Here is a 16169-nt window from a genome sequence, read left to right on the forward strand (position 1 = left end):
ATTTAAGGAGGCAATTACTAACTATTAACTGTACCGTGGAAATTATTTTCATTAATATCACAGTCTTTATACCAACAATATGAAAATAAAGCCTGTTTCCCAACTTCCTAATATAAGCACATTTGTTATTACATATGAATCATAGCCATTTATTTATGTAGGTTGGAAAACTTGTTAACCTATGTAGCAATGACTGCCTATAGGATGTTTTTTTAAGAATTATTATTCTTAATAGAAATTGTGAGCAGCACTTCTTGAACTAATAATGATGGCAAGGGCAGCAGGAGACTTCATAAAAGGGCATGAAATGATAGGTTCTTTAAGAAAAATGTAACACAAAAAGGTTTCTATTTTTAAATCAACTGGTATTGCAAAATGGCAAACAGTTTTTCCTCTTTGTATAAAAATATGTAAGAAATTAGTCTTGGAAGTATATGTTTAATCTCAGCAATAAGTTGCTTTACCTTCTCACACTGCAAAGTAGATTTCAACTGACATGAAGCCACCTAGAAAACCCAAGTTTTCTCCTCTTCAACGTGGTTTTTTCTCTAAACCATGGGCAAAACCAACCTTGTCAGCACCTCCCATAACATGTAAGAAGATCTGAAAATATGCTTTGTGTTTTCCAGGTTTCCTAACAGCTGAGTTCAGTTTTTAAATTCTTCAGAAACAATGAATAGCTCATGGAGGAAGGCAAGGAATTAGCATTTATTAAGTGCTTACTATGTGCTATGTACTGTGCTAGGCATTACATATTTCTATGAATGCTGCTTTTTAAAACATGCCTATTTTCCTATTTGTTCTTGAATGTGCCTCAGCTTTTAGCCATCAAAGTCACCTTGAAACAGTAGATGGAGCAATGGGACATTAATGGCTTCTGGTTTTATCATCATTTTGGAGCAAAGTGAAGTCCAATAAAGTCAATAAGTCCAGAAAGATGTATGATATATTGAAATGATATATACTGACATATATTGGATATAGATATATAAAAATTATCTAGTTATACATTGGTAGATATCAAACTAAAATATATCAACATGGGAAGATATGATCACTATATAACACTGATTATTCATAAATACATATTGTAAGAGTTTATAGGTTCAAAAATAAAAATAAAAGTATATTAAATGGTCAATAGGAAATAAAGTGAGGGATTTTTAAACTTGAAATTATCAAGCTAGGGTACATTTTTTCTCATTATTCATCAAATAAAGTGAATTATTTTCCTAAAGTAAGGATTATAAATATTCGCAACCTTTTCATTATACTAAAAGGACAGCCTAAATTTCTGAGTTTACAACAAGCAATTATATGGGTGACTTGTTTCACAGTTAGATCAGTTTCTTCCCTTTTGCCTTCCTTAATTTCAGTTATCCGGAGTGATATGCTTTGATCTTAATTGCCACTACATGATAAGCATGTGATGCGTTCACCGAGGAAATAATTATATTTGAAGCACACTCCTCCGAGTTTCCTGCTGCATTTGGAGATTGAGTTTGAGTCTTCAGAATCAAGAAACTCTTATTGTTACAAAGAAATTGCTAGGGAGGGGTCAAAAATCCCAAAGCCTAATAACCTGCAGGAATTTTTTTTCTTCCTTCAAGCAGTATTAACTTTTCCCCCCTCTAGTTTCCCAAATCGGGAAAAAAGGGTAACCTCTAAAGTTGTTTTAGACAGAAGGTCACAATTCAAAGGACTTGTAACTTAATCCAGTGCACTGCAATCACATTGCTATTGGAAACACAACCAAAAGCACCATTATTCGAGATGTTTTTATTAAGCAACGTCAATAGGTATACAACCTGGAGGTTTCTCTCTACTGTAAAGTTTTGCTAGATTCATACGCGCAGGTGATCAAGTTGCCTTGAGGCCTTGATATTTTAGTATGCTGTGGCACAAAGAAACAAGGTAGACTTGAAATTATATACTAAGGAAAACAATACCTTCAGCTTGTTAAAATACTTTAAAAGACAGTACCTTTCTGCGACTAATACATAAATAAGATTATGCATTTCAGTCTTTGGATACTCATAATTAACAAGAATGCTTATTTTAGGTGGTTTCATATTTGGGGTATTACAGTGATTATTTACATTTGTGGTTCAAGTTCTTAAAAAAAAACACACAAAAAATCTAAGCCTGGAAGCATCCCCTACCCCTTTCTGGGATTCTGTTTTAACATCATCAATGATCTGATTTACCTGAATTGTAGAGGAAGAGGAAAGCAAAGTCAAGGACCTGGGCTTCTCTGAGCTCCTGCATTTAAAATGTGTAAGATTCTTAAAAACAATGTCCTGGTTGATAGGGAGTTGGGTTAGTAGCTTGTTTTTTTTAATCAATACAGGGAAGAACAAATAGTTTACCAAGAGGTCAGAGTGCTGGTGGAGGAGCCCTCTCCTGCCTGATTCTCACTGACAAGCCCTGCTGAAAGATTCGCACAGGCCCCATTAGCTCCAGCCTCCTGGGATGGCTGTTCACTTTCCTTCCTGTCCTTGCCTGTAAGGACGATCCTCCCCTGCCAGCCAGTGGATGGAGAGGGCTAAGGAGAGGATGAAGGAGGGACAGGACAGTAACAAAGCAGGGCAAGAAAGAAGTTATTCATGACAAGAGTCAGAAAACTGCTCAAGGATCCTAGGCCTTTTCAAAGAATGAGCATTTGACTTAGAAATTCTAAGGGAAAATGATAATATTTGTAGACAGGCAGATTTTATATATTTTTAATTGACATTACCCATCTTGTTTGTGAGAAATTGCACTGATAAATCCAAAATTGAAAACAAATATGGATGGTTTGGTTCCCCACAAATAAAGTCAATCATGAATAATTAGTGAAGACTATTAAAGAGAAGAAACTATAGCTCGGTATTATTTAGAATTTCCCCCAACTCATACCTGTTACTAGCCTATGAATTCCCAAAACATGAAAAAGAATAAAAATAATTTTAATGAGGTGTTGCACATTAACATCTTTTTAAAGCAGCACATTGCAAGCTTTATTTCCTATCTTATTTTTTCATATTCATGGATTTTATGTCTATTCCTATTTCAAGACATTCTTTTCCTTGAATGTGTAGAATTATTGATATCTTTTCACAATCAAAAGTACTTATTAGACTAAATGCACTAGAGATTGATGTGAGCTCTAATTCTGGCACTGGCATGAGTTTTCTCTGTTCTCTTTATTATCAATTACTTATCCTCTCAATTTGTAAAATAGTTAACTACAACATGAATCCAAAGTTAGACCCATTCACCAAAGTGGCATCGGAATGAAAATGTTTACTTGTATGATAAAGCTCATATAGACAGTAAAATAGCAAAAGAAAACTGAATTTCAAATCAACTTAATTAAATAATTGGAAAATGAATGTCAAGGGCCTGGTGAGTTCTGGTGTTTAGGATGGCTTGATATACATGTTAGGTGTTTCATAAATGATATTTAATTAACATATGTATACTAAGCTAGAAATGGAACATAGTTCTAGTTTTTGAAAAAAAAATAATTTCCCTTGCTTTCATTTCTTCCTTTATTTTTCCACATTGTTATATTTTCCTCCATTGGAAACTGTAAAGCTGAACTGACTAAGGCATTCATAATTCATTTAAGAATATAATTGAAATACTTCAAGGAAAAAAGTTGAGTCTTTGAAATTGTGCTAAGAGTTTTCCATCCTAAAAACAGGGAATAATCAAACTCTAAGAAAATTAGGAAAGTAAAACAGACCTGAAATCACTGTACATTATGTTATGTATTTGAATGAGACAGCAAAATGGAATAAAAAGTTAACGCTCAATTTTTTAAAAAGCCATCATATATTGTATTTTATCAATAAACATCATATTCTTCCTAACCACTCTGTTATCCTAATATCTGTCCATATTTTCCTTATAAAAACTCAGCCAAAAAATTCAAAAAAGTAAGAAAAAATTTTAAAAGATCATGCAATAGAATGAAAGTATCTTGAAGGAAATTTTGTATTTCCTGACTTTCAGAAATTCCTTTTGTATCCACAAAGCTGTCCTTTTTAAATTTTGCAACTTTTAGGTTATTCAGAGGTCTCATCAACCATGTCAGTTGTTCTGTCAGCCAGTAATCAGTCACTCCATAAATATTTATCATACTTCTAGTATATGCCATGTACTGGGGACACAGATGAAGTACTAAACAGGGCAGATGGAATTCCAGCCACTAAGGAAATTATGTTATGTGCACACAGAAGAGTGAAAAGAAATGAAAAGGTGGCTGGCTGAACAAGTATTTCTTTTGCTTTCTCTAGAAACTCCACTAAAGCAATAGCAAAGGGATTTTTAAAAAAAGTATAAATGGTTAAGGACAAAGATGGCAGCAATAAGAAAACAAGTTATAAAATTTAAAAGTGAAAACACAAAAAGCAAGCAGACATTTTGAAATAACTTTTCACATCTGAGAAAGCCAAACCCAAAGTTGGCAGAAAAGTAAGCCAATAGATATCACCATCACCCAACCGTACAACATCTCCAGAATCAGTGGTAGCAGGTATTTCTGTAAGTGAAAGTCAAAATGAAGCTTAAAATGAGGGTAGGGTACAAGTCAGTGTAAGAAGCAGTTAGGTGCCCTTCTGTGCCTCACGTGGTTAGTAGGACAAGTAGACCGTGGACTGGAGAGGCCCTGGACTGTGTTATGGGTCACCATCCCAGCAACAGACAGGTTAAAAACCATTCACATACCAAATGCTGTGACAGCTGCTTCCAATCCCTTCCACCATAACCATTTCCCCATCAGGCTTCCTAGAACACAGTCAGCTAGATCTTTATCATCAAGGCAGGAGTCTAAACTCACCTTCATGGAGAATTCTTTTTTTTTTTTTTTAACCACGAGTATTTATTGACAGAATGAACAATACAATTTTAATGGGACAGTAAGGCACAACTGTGGATTAAAACAGTTTGCTATACAGCCAAGCACAGGGAAAGCCATAATCTTAGGAACTTTAAATATACAAACCAAGGAGTTTCTGACTCCTAACAGGTCACTATCATACAGTTCTTCCCTTTTACATAATTCCTGTATTACTTCACGTTGATCATGAAGCCAGAGTGATACATCACAAAGAATTTCTTGTGCATTTATACTTACGCCATCCAGCCTGGCCACTCCTGTTCCCCACCTTTGTTCATCCTTTTATACTGGGATTTTTTAGCAGTTCCTCTCCTAAAGAACTGTTCACACATCTTGGACAGCAAGGGAACAAGCAAGCAAGCAGCCAGTCACAGAGTCAGCCAAGGGCAGATGTATGGACGAAGGGACTCACAAAACAGAAGACGGCAACGGCCCCATTCAATGGGGTTCAAGCTGGTTTTGGCAGAGAAATTGCTCTGGCTCACTTAATGACCTCAGTGCCACTAGTGACAGACCCCTTGTCCCCAAGGGCTTAGCAGTGGTCCAGACAGGAGCTAGGAGGGTCATGTAACCAGGCAGCAAAGACAATACATTCAATGCTTTGGGCTGTAGTAGGAGCTGACTATGGCTTCCGCATTAACAACTGCTAAGTGTAAAATTCATAAAGAATTTTGTGGGCTGGGGATTTAACTCTAGTGCCTTGCCTGCCTCACATGCGCAAGGCCCTGAGTTTGATCCCCAGTACCACCCCCCCCCCAAAAAAACCCCAAAACAAGAATTTTGTGTAGAACTTCAGGACATTGAGGCTAATCTTTAATTCTCTTGGACTGGGATAAGTTAGGCACTTCTGTGACACTAGCTGCTCTACTTGGAAATGTAAAGGGAGAGATCTTCCTGTGTCATCACACCAAGGCATACGCCATGCTGCAGTGTGAGAGCAGGAGGTGCTAAGGGGCTCCTGGTTTCTTTGCTCAAAGAGCCACGAGACGGTCCCAACAACTCTGCACCCACTCTGGTGGTGACGGTGACCCAAAGCCAAGCAGACCTGCACAGCACTCATCGGAGAAGCCATGTAGGTGCATAAGCTGAGAATCAGAAGCCAGAGGTATAGTGACCTGGGCAAGCCACCAAGGTGACCTTTCAAGGTCATTTCCACCTAGAAGCCCTTTGATGACAAATAGTGCAAGAGACAAGAGAGGGTCACATTCTTCCAAGAGAAGTGTTGGCTCCTGAAATGTTCCTAGAAAGGCAGCATCCTGGAGACCCATTTAAGAGGGAAGGTAGATAAAACTGTCAGACCACAGAACCAGCCTGCCAAGTCAGAAACAGATTTAACAGGCATAGCTTGGGGCACCAAGTAGAACAGGGTGCACTGTGAGGGTCAGCAGGATGGCAGGCTGGGTGACAAGGAAATGGAAAGGCAAGGATGCACACGAGGACAACGGAACCTTGCTGCAGCGAAGGCAGCACAGCTACATGTCCACACAGCGAGAGCTCTGCTGGCCTGATCCAGGCATGATTCCCTCTCCCCTTCTCGGACTGGATGGATGGGTGGTGTTCCGCAGCACAAGAAGGAAAGATGGTGCTGAGAAATCAAGAGGTGGTGGACAGCTACAGAACAGAAAGAGGCCAGGTGAACCCTTCTGTAAGGGAGGTTTATACACAGGGTGGGTCTGGATGGGCAAACATTTGGGGTCATCATGCAACAGCAGTGGTACTTCGGGAGAAGGGGAGAGATGGGATAGAGGTGGGACGGGTGGACAGGAGGACTCTTGAAGTTCCAGTTCTTAAATACTAGACATCAAGGAATAGTTTGGTCTGTGTCCTTTAGTGAAGAAACTGGATGCTCATTTTCTGTTCTACATCCACCTTCTCCAAAACCTTGAGAAACTCTGTGAAAGATATGGCACTGTCCCCATCCCGGTCAGCCTCCTGAATGGTCCTGTCTGCAATGCTGCCTAGCTGTTCATCTGAGATGTTCACCCCAACCATCATGCGTAGCACCTGTAACAGCTCGTCACGGGAGATCTTGTCATCTTTATCCAGATCATACAGCCGAAAAGCAAAGTGCAGTTTGTTGCTTCTGCTGTTGAGTGGTTCTGGTCCATTCACATCTTTGCTCTTTTCATTATCCTCAATGGGTCAGAAATGAGCCAAAGTTCTCATGAATCCATGGAAATTTACCTGGTCATCTCCCTCTGGAAAGAAGGTACTGATGATCCAGTCCCCCAGGGGGTTGATGGCAAGCTCTGGAATCCTCTGGAAATCTTCCCAGCTGAGGGTCCCATTTTCTCCTGTGTCCAGGCAGGTGAATCAGCTGTAGAGGCGAGTGATCTGACTGTGGGAAAAGCTGTCTCTTTCTTGATCTCCTCGAGCTCTTCGTCCCGCAGTAACGTGGAGGCCCGAGACCCCATTACTGTGCCAGGAGCTCCTCCAGGAGTGGTGGCGCCTGAAGTAGCCTTTCATGGAGAATTCTGACCAGTTTAAAAGAGAAAATGTAAGATATACCTGCATATCTCTCATGGAAAGGACTCAACCTACTCATCCAAAGAAGAAACATTGGTTAGCAAGTCTTTACATATCAATCAGCCTTAAAATTCCCTACTCCTAATTATGAGGCAACAAAAATGACAGTAAAGATTTTTTTTTTTAAAGAGAGGAACACCCAGAACAGAACAGAGCATCTGTAAATAAAAAATAAAATAACAGAAATGTGAAATTCAGTGAGATTAAATAAAATTGAGGCAGTCTCTCAAAAAAGAACGCAAGAAAAAATGGAAAATAGGAGAGAAGTGTACCTAAGAAATGAAGAGTGGAAGTGTTGGTGGCCCAACATTCAGGTAACTGGAGCTTTTATAAAGAAAGCACAGAAAATGAAGGCCAAAATTTAGACAAATGACTCTAAAATATTTCCTAGGACACACATTTTCAGAAAGTACCCAACAAAATGTACAAAAGCAGACCTACTCTAATGCATGTTGTTGAAAAATTTCAGAACATTGAGAATACTGGGTAGGATCTACAATCTCTGGGAGAGAAAAAAACTATCATGGATAAAGCAAGGGCAATGACTTCAAATTTCTTAACTGAACGATATTTCTGGAAGGTTAAAGAGCAATGGCCTTACATTCCTTAAGGAAAAAAATTCCCAACCTAGAATTTTAAAGCCTATAAAACTTTATAATACATAGGAAAATTAAAATTAAGGATATTTTCAGACATGTGAATTTGAAACAATTCATTTCTCAAGTATCCTTTCCCAGGAAGCTAATAGAAGATATGTTCTATCAAAATTAGGAAGTAAACTTTATGAACTAGATCATTCAAAGAGGAGAAATACGAATATCATTCCTGGTCCTGATAGTAAAGAGTAATTCTGAGGTGATGGCTATGCACCAAGTATAACAATCCAGGCTGGAGTTTAAATTACCCCAGGAAAGTTTTCATGATGAATGAATTAATAGAATAACTGATACATTTGAACATATAGGAAAGAGAGTTAAACAAGAAAGATCATGAGAATGATTTATTAAAAGGAATAAGTAAACTGAATTCAACAACACAGCAGAAAGATCATACTCCATAACCAAATGGATTTATCCCTGGGATGCAAGGTTGGTCTAACATTCCAAATCAATCACTGTGATACACTACATTAACAGAATGAAAGATAAAAACTACACAATCAACTCAATAAATAAAGGGAGAGCATTTGACAAAGTTTAACATCCTTTCATTATAAAAACTCAACAAAATAGGGATAGAAAGAAATTTCCTCAACACAATAGGTCATCCATGAAAAACCTACAGCTAAGCTTTTATTTTTTATTTTATTTTATTTTATTTCTTTGGTACTGGGGATCAAACTCGGGACCTTGTGCTTGTGAGGCAGGCACTGGAAACACTGAGCTAAATCCCTGGCCCTTTTCCTCTCTTTTATCCAACATAGTAGTGGAAATACCAACAAGAACAATCAGGCAGGAGTAAGAAACAAAAGCCATCCAAATCAGAAGACAGAAATAAAATTATTCCTGCTTGTGAATGATAAGATTCTATATGTAGAAAACACTAAAGACTTGACAAAATAACTACAACTAATGAATGAATTCAGTAAAGTAGGATACAAAATCAACACAGAAAAATCACCTTCACTTCTTTGTACCAATAATGATCCATTTTAGAAAGGAAATCAAGAAAAAAGTATTTGCAGTAGCATCAAAAAGAATGAACTACTTAGGAAGAAATTTAAATAAGTGAAACATCTATCTACTGGAAATTATAAAACAGTGATTAAAGAGATTTACACAAATAAGTAAAAGATGCAAATAAATAAAAAGATATTCTGTGTTTGTGAATTGCAAAAGTTAACATTGTTCAAAGTAATCTACAAATTCAGTGTAATGCCTATCAAAATTTCAGTTCTGGAAATAGAAAAGGCAATTATAAAATTTATGTAGAACCACAAATGACATTGGATAGGCAAAAAAAATCTCAAGAAAGAAAACGAAGTTGAAACCATCACTTTTCTTGATTTCAGTTAATATTATAAAGGCATAATAATTAAAACAACACAGCTATAGGATAGAAACAGATACACAGGCCAATGAAACAGAGTAAAGTCATATAAACTCAAGCATTTGTGGTCAACTAATTTTTTACAAGGCCATGAAAAAGACCCATTAGGGAAAGAATGGCCTTTGGTGATGGCAAAACTAGATGTCCATATGCAAAAGAATTAAACTGGATCTTTATATTACACAACACACAAACGACAATTTAAAATGGATTAAAGACCTGACTGTAAGACCTGACATTCAAATTATCTTAGTTACTTTTCTCATTGCTAGGACAAAATACTTAACATCCACAAGTTAAAGGAGGAAAGGTTTATTTCAGCTAACAGTTTGTAGCAGTTTCAGTCCATAGTCAGCTGGCTTCAAGGCAGGGTGACATAGCAGAGGGGCATTGCAAAGGAGAAACAGTTCATGTCATGGCAGGCAGAAGGCAGCAAGCAGCAAGCAGCAGCAACAGCCTTCCTTCCTTCTCTTCTTTTATAGTCCATCCATGCTATAAGCCTATTGATTGGTATCACCCAAGCCCAGGGTAGGGCTTTCATTATCCACACCCAGAGTGATGCTAATTTTAATCAGTGGACTAATTTAGTACCACACACCCTTAATCTCAGTATCATATGCCCTAGATCCAGCCAGTTCTAAAGAGCCCCACCAATGAACACATGAGGGTTTGGGTGATATATAGATACAAGTCATACACAAACCATAGATTGTCTTTTTATTTTATTAATTGCTTCCCTTGCTGTGCAGAAGCTATTAGTTTAATATAGTCCCACTTTATTTTTGCTTTTGTTGCCTGTCTTTTGGTATTCTGTCCATAAAAGGTGTTTTACAAGATAGATATAATGGAATATATTTAAGCCTTAAAAATGAAGATCTTGCCATTTGTAATAACATTGTCAGTAACGATAAACCTTTTACAGCTTTCAATGATAACAAACAGCTGTGTGCCATAGGTCTGCCACCACTGACATAGATGAAAGTGGAAGAAATTATGCTAAATGAAATAAGAAAGATACAGAAAGATACTGTATGACCTTATTTATATGTAGAATCTTTTTTTAAAAGTTGAATATATAGAAACAGAGAACAGGATGGTGTTTAGGGTAACTGAGGGAGAAGAAATGGGGAGGAAGTAGGTCAATCATTTTACTATATATATTTCTTTATACACTATACATGTATACTTTAAGTATATACACTTTTTAAAAAGGGAATCAAGATGGAGTAATGAAATGTATAGATGGAGTAATGCAAACACCAAAAATTGATCAAACAGAGATTGAGAGATACACATACTAGAAGGGTGACAGAATTGACAGTGTTGGCATGCATATGTATTGATTGGGTGGAACAGGATGAAAGAGAGACATAGCTTCATTTTCCATAATGACAGGTTAGCAGATAACACCCCAAAATGGAATTATCAACAAATAACACCATTAGACTCTGCTGTTGAAAACCTAGCAGTGGGTTCTATAGGAAAGGGAAATGAAGATGAAAGGGAGGTTGGAAAACCATCTCCCAGTAACAGTTTGTATTTTGTTATTTGACTTTTGAAATTATGTACATATAATTTTAGTTAAAATAAAAATAGAAATACAGATATTCTGTTTCTATATGCATTTGTATATTAGTTATTGACAAATAGTTAAAAATAAATTCACATAACACTTGGTGGACAGGACATGGGGAAGTAAGTAATATTTTAGTTAATCAAGGAAGGCCTCTGAGGAATGTCACCAAGTGGAGACTTGGATGACGAAAAGGTGAAGTCCTTGTGAAATGGAAGTGGGAGGCCGGAAATGGTCTGCATGAAAAGAACAAGATCAAAGGGAACAGGCTCAGCAAGGATGAGGGAAGAAAGAAAGAAATGTGGACAACAGTGAACAAGAAGGAAAGAACGGAGCACAGGCTCGGTGTGGGTTGTGGAGCACTGTAGGTCAGGTAACATTGGGATCTTGTTTTAGATAGAGCTGAATGGTACCAGAGGTGTTTTTTTGTTGTGTTTTGTTTTGTTTTTGCTTGCTTTTATTCAGCTTTTGAGCAGAAAAGTGACATAATCTGATTTATGTGCAAGAAAGACCACTCTGGCTGCTGTGTGGATAAAGTACAGGAGAGCAAGGAAAGAAGGAGGAGGTCAAATTAGGGACTATACGTGGTACAGGTGAGAAGTGGTAGTAATCTAGACTAAAGTTTTCTTTGGGGAATTGATGATATGTAATCAGACATGGGGTGTATTTTGGAGTGAAAGCCAATAGGAATTGTAGATTGGATGTGGGTTTGAGGCAAAGAAAGAAATTAAGAATGATTTTAGTCTCTCTGCATAAACTGTAAACACTACTGATTTCACTTTCATCTCCATTCATTTCTACTTTCTGCTTTCTTGCTTATACAACAACATGAAATAAACATGAAGAGCCTAAATCAGTTTCTAAATAATTGGCAGTTAACTGAAAGTCTTTTCAAGATTATCTCATCAAATCACCCAAAGCATCCCTTTCTCTGCCCATACTCTTCATCAGCCTCTGTTTTCTCACCTCCTGTCCTTGTATATGTGTTTGTTTCTCTATACTTACCCACCTGATGTAAATATCTTTTTTCTCTATTTTATTAGCCTTTTACCCATCACTAGTCTCTGTCTTATTGTAGTAGTCCATTACTGTGATACCCCACAATGAACCATGCCTCTCCAAGTTCTGGGCTTAGTGAGTGAGACATTAGCAAGAACGATATAAACAGGCATCTGAATGGTGCTTGCATATTCTCATCCTCTGGGAATGTTGACTCTGGATCCAGCAATGACAAAAGGATCACTTGCTAGCCATATAGTGCCAGAAAAGACTCTATGTATTGATAAGTTTTCCAATACTATAACCAAATACCTGTTAAAAACAATTTAAAGGAGGAAATGGTTTATTTTAGGTCACAGTTTCAGAAGTTTTTGTCCATGGTTGATTGGCTTCAAAGTATGGTAGAAAGGTATGCCAGAGGACAGCTGTATACCTCATGGTGGCTGGGAAGCAGAGAGACAGGGAAAAAGCCAGAAAGGAAGGGGCCAGGGACCAGATATGATCCCCAAAGTCATGTCTTCATGACCCAGAAATATCCCTTACTAATCTCCTAGGCATCTCTCAAGCCAAACAAGTTGACAGTCAAGATTAACCGCTTAGCCTTTGCCTACCAGTCAGCCCACCAAAAAAAGACATATGAGAGGGAAGTCATATGAGACATTCCAGCTCCATTTACCACCTGATAAAAATTAGTAAATACATTCATATTATTATGCAACCATCACTCCTATATATCTCCAGAACTTTTTTATCTTCTCAAACTGAAACTTTGTAACCATTAATCCCTAACTCCCCATTTTTCCCTCCCTCCAACCCTTGGCAACCACAGTTCTATTTTCTGTCCCTACCAATCTGACTATTGTAAGTACCTCAAATAAGTGGAGTCACACAATATTTGTCCTTTTGTGTAATAATTACAGCATCTTAGTGTAATCTTAATTATAGCACCTAACATTGTTATTTGTTTTCTCTTGAAATGTCCTCCTCAAGAGGTCCTGTCAAGAAACTCCCATTGGTACCTTTCACCCAATTTTCTGCTTCTTCCCCCTTGGTCATTTTTTTAAAAAATACTGTATAACTTTATTATAATTCACCAAACACACACATATACAAAAATTAAAATTATTCAAAGAAAAGAATGCAAGGGAAAAAAACTATAATAGTTTTCAAATATAATACAACTGAACCAAAGCAAAACTGAAAAGTACTTAAACATTTTTCCATATAATTTTTTTAAAACACCTTAAGCATTAACAGGACATCAGAAGATGTGATTTGTTTTAGAAAGACTTTCAAAACAAATGTTGAACAAATAGTGGTCTGGAGAAAAAATTCTAATTAACTGGTAGACTCCACATAGGCCAATTTTTTAAAAATTTAAATTTCAATACAGTCATGTGACACATGATGGGACTATAACCTGAGAAATATGTTATTAAGCAATTTCACCCATGTGTATCGCAAGGTACCACACAGAGTGCCAACTTCTAAGTGCAAACTGAAAAGGTAAATGTCAATCATCTGTGATGGACCCTTGATAATATCCAAATACGCAGTTAAACACAAGATACACGAGGCTACCACTGGCACAGCAGCACACTGTTTTACAGTAAACTCTTTTATGTACATAGGATTATGTTCTAAAGGATGAAAACCACAGCATGTTATGTTAAGTACCTAAAACAGTAACAGTCATTTATGACACTATTGAGTACTGTGTACTATACATAATTGTATGTGCTTCTTCTGGAAACACAACCTTCTCTCCTTTGATCACAGTGACTCTTCCTTCCCAACCCATTGATGAGCTCCAGCCTAGTCTCCTAGTCTCCATCTACATCTCTTCCTATAGTTTTAAACATAATCTATATTCTTTCCAGGCTGGATTCTTTCCAGATTCCAGCCTGTATTGTGATCTCTCCCCTTCCCCTCCTGCCATGCCTACACCTTTGAATCTCTTCTTCATATTTCAAATTATCCATTATTCATTTAAATCGTTTTAATCCTTAATTACACTTTCAGTTTCTCACATTAGAAAAACTATTTGGTATTTATACATGTGTGTCCTATTTATTTCACTTTAAGAGGATGGCTTCAATATGAATTCATTTAGCTATAAATGTCTCTAGTTTCTCATTCTTTATGGCTGGGTAGTACTCCATTTTATTAAAAAACCACATATTATTTATCCAGTCTCCAGTTGATGGGCACTTGAGTTGTTTCCAAGCTTTAGCTATTACAAACTGTGCTGCTATAAACATGGGTGCATATGTATCACTATGGTATGATTCTTTTAATTCTTTTGGGAAGATACCCAGCAGGGGGATAGCTAGGTCAAATGGGACCTCTAAGCCTAGTTCTTTGAGCTATCTCCATACTGATTTCCACAGTGGTTGCACCAGTCTGCACTCCCACCAACAATGGAGAAGGGTTCCTTTCTCCCCACACTTCTGCCAGCATTTGCTATTGGATGATTTCTTCATAACAGCCATTCTTTCTGGGGTGAGGTGGAATCTCAGTATTGTTTTCATCTGAATCTCTAGAATAACCAATGATATTGAACATTTTTTCATATATTTATTTGCTGCTTTTACTTCTTTGTCTGAGAAATGTCTGTTCATTTCAGGTGCCCATTTTTTAACTGGGTCTTTGAATTTGGGGGTCTGATTTTTTTCAGTTCTTTATATATTCTAGATGGTAGTCCTTTGTCTAAGGTGCAACTACTAAAATTTTTCCCACATTTTAGGTTGTCTCTTAGGTCTGGTGGTTTCTCTGGCAGTGCAGAAGCTTTTTAATAAGATGAGATCCCAGTTGTTGATTCTTTGTGCTAGTTCCCATGCTACTGAGGTTTTGTTCAAAGTCTTATTCTATGCCAATGTCTTCAAGAGTTCTACCTAACTTATCTTTCAGAAAATTTAATGTTTCTGTCTTAATATTTAGATCTTTAATCCACTTAGATCTTAGCTTAGTGCATGGTGATAGTTACGGGTCTAATTTTTATCTTTGGTGGGTTGAAATCCAGTTTTTCCAACACCATTTATTAAAGAGGCTATCTTTTCTTCAATGAGGATAGTTGTTGGCTCCTTTGTCAAAGATGAGGTGGCTGAGTGTTTCTGGAGTTGTTTCTGCATCTTCTAATCTATTCCACTGATCTTCAGCTCTGTTTCTTTGCCAGTACCATGCTGTTTTTATCACAGTAGCTTTGTAGTATAGTTTCAAGTTGGGGATTGGGATACTTACCCTACCATGTCTCTGTTGCATAGAATTGCTTTTGCTATTCTAGGTCTCTTCTGGATCCAATTGAATTTTTGGATTGTTTCCTCTAGTCCTGTGAAGTATATTGTTGGAATTTTAATCAGCATTGCAATAAATCTACATAGTAATTTTGGAAGTATGGCCATTTTCACTATATTGATTCTTCCTACCGAGGAACAAGGGATGTCTGTCTATTTTCTTATATCCTCCTTGATATCCTTTTTCAGAGTGCAGTAGTTTTCAGTGTAGGGATCTTTTGTTTCCTTTGTCACATTGATTCCTAGATATTTCTTTTTTTTTGGATGCTATTGTAAAAGGAATTGTTTCCCTAATTTCTCTCTCAGTGAGTCTGTTATTTGTATACAAAAAGGCTATTATTTTTTGAGGGTTGACCAGCTACTCTACTGAATCTGCCAATTAAGTCTACAAGTCTTTTGGCAGAGTTTTTTGGGTCTTCTGTATAAAGTATCATATCATCAGCAAATAATGACAGTTTAACTTCTTCCTTTCCTATCTTTATTCCTTTTATTTCTTTCTCTTTTCTAATTACTGTGGCTAATGTTTCCAGAACTATATTGAACAGGAGTGGTGATAGTTGGCATCCGTGTCTTGTTCCTGATTTTAGCATGAAAGTTTTCAGTTTTTGACCATTTAGTATGATGTTGGCTGTTGATTTTTCATAGATATCCTTAATCAGGTTGAGATAAAGACCTTCTGTTCCAATTTTCTGTAGCGTTTTTATCATGAATGGGTGTTGGATTTTGTCGAATGCCTTTTCTGCATCTATTGAGATGATCATATGGTTTTTGTCCTTGACTCTGTTAATATAGTGTATTACATTTATTGATTTATGAACCATCCTTGTTGAACCATCCTTGCATC

The 16169-nt window shown here is 37.0% G+C and overlaps 1 protein-coding gene and 1 pseudogene across 13 annotated transcripts in view; both read right to left on the reverse strand.

The window, feature by feature from the left end:
- The window catches only part of Eya1 (EYA transcriptional coactivator and phosphatase 1), a 431890-nt gene that overhangs the window by 183948 nt on the left and 231773 nt on the right, over positions 1 to 16169 (reverse strand). The window lies entirely within an intron of this gene.
- Positions 1083 to 9118, reverse strand: LOC147824147 (calcineurin B homologous protein 1 pseudogene; annotated as a pseudogene). The gene has a single exon (XR_015442728.1). The product of XR_015442728.1 is annotated as a calcineurin B homologous protein 1 pseudogene (transcript).

This window comes from Heterocephalus glaber, unplaced genomic scaffold (assembly GCF_053883595.1).
Source record: "Heterocephalus glaber isolate CG9 unplaced genomic scaffold, H.glaber_assembly_v1.0 deba00001553, whole genome shotgun sequence".
Lineage (NCBI taxonomy): Eukaryota > Metazoa > Chordata > Mammalia > Rodentia > Bathyergidae > Heterocephalus > Heterocephalus glaber.